This window comes from Myotis brandtii, unplaced genomic scaffold, assembly GCF_000412655.1.
Source record: "Myotis brandtii unplaced genomic scaffold, ASM41265v1 scaffold315, whole genome shotgun sequence".
Classification (NCBI taxonomy): Eukaryota; Metazoa; Chordata; class Mammalia; order Chiroptera; family Vespertilionidae; genus Myotis; species Myotis brandtii.
Window position 1 is genome coordinate 1695327 of NW_005362075.1, and position 1501 is coordinate 1696827.

The window sequence follows — 1501 nt, forward strand, 5'->3', positions numbered from 1 at the left end:
TCCAACCTTCCCCCACCCCAGGCCATAAATCAAAGCAGATGAGACGATTGCTGAGAAGACCACAGAGAAGAAATATGCCACCATGTGTATTCATAGCAGCCAGTAGTAAAATCCTATCAGTTTATCCTGCAGCCCTTGTCACGGTGCTATTTCCTCCTGTCATTACTATTGCCCTGGTTCAGCCCCTCACGTCCCCCACAGTCTCATTTCTTCCCATTCCAGTCTACTGATGACTCTTCCTGGATCTGTGCACCAAGGCACTCCTTTGCTTACCTGCCTCCCGTGGCTCCCCATTATCTGTACTCCTCCTCACCATGGTGCTAAAGGCTCCCATCATCTGGCCTCAGCTGATCATTCTGATGGGTTCTTGGTTGTCAACAACAGAAAGTTACTATGATTAACTTAAGCCAAAAAGGTGCAGAGATGAAAGAAAGAAAATAAGAATAAAGAATAGGGGAAGAAGCCCTGACTGGCATGCGCAGTGGTTAGAGTTTGGGCTTGTGCACTGAAGGGTAACGGGCTCAATTCACAGTCAAGGGCATGTAGTTGGGTTGCAGGTTCAATCCCCAGCCCCTGTTTGGGTGCGTGCAAGAGGCAACCAATCAATGTGTCTCTCTCACATCAATATTTCTCTCTCTCCCACCCTCCATCCCTCCTTTCCACTCTCTCTAAAATCAATGGAGAAAATATCCTCAGGTAAGGATTAACAACAAAACAAAAGAATAGGGGAAGGAAAACAATATAAAAGAAAAGAGGAAGAAAATAATTGTGAAAAGGAAAATAGAGGAGAAAACAAACAAAAAAATAAGAAAAGGTAAAACAAGGAGAAAGAATTTAAAAATATGGCAAGAAAAAGGAAGGGAAGAATTAGATCTATGAAAGAAAAAGAAAAGACTAAGCCCAACTAATGTGGCTCAGCAGTTGAGCACCAACCCAGAAACCAAAAGGTTGTTGGTTCAATTCTCAATCAGGGCATATGCTGGGGTTTCGAGCTCAATCCCTAGGAAGGAACGTGTAGGAAGCAGCTACTGGATGATGTTCCTCTCTCACCAATGTTTCTATCTCTTTATCCCTCTTCCTTCCTCTCTCTAAAAATTAATTTTAAAAAACTTTTTAAAAAACTTTTTAAAAAAGAAAGAAAAAGCAGAGACTAAAATAACAACAAATCAATAAAGAAGAAAGATGAAGAAGATAAAGGGGGGGAAAAGTGAAATGGTGCCCTAACCGGTTTGGCTCAGTGGATAGAGCGTCGGCCTGGGGCCTGAAGGGTCCCAGGTTCGATTCTGGTCAAGGGCATGTGCCTTGGTTGAGGCACATCCCCAGTTGGGGGTGTGCAGGAGGCAGCTGATCGATGATTCTCTCTCATCGATGTTTCTAGCTCTCTATCCTTCTCCCTTCCTCTCTGTAAAAAAAATCAATAAATTTTTTTTTTTTTTAAAGTGAAGTGGCATTCATCTGAGCAGAGTTTAGTGCCCCCCTGGGAGCTCCCCTTGGATCCTGC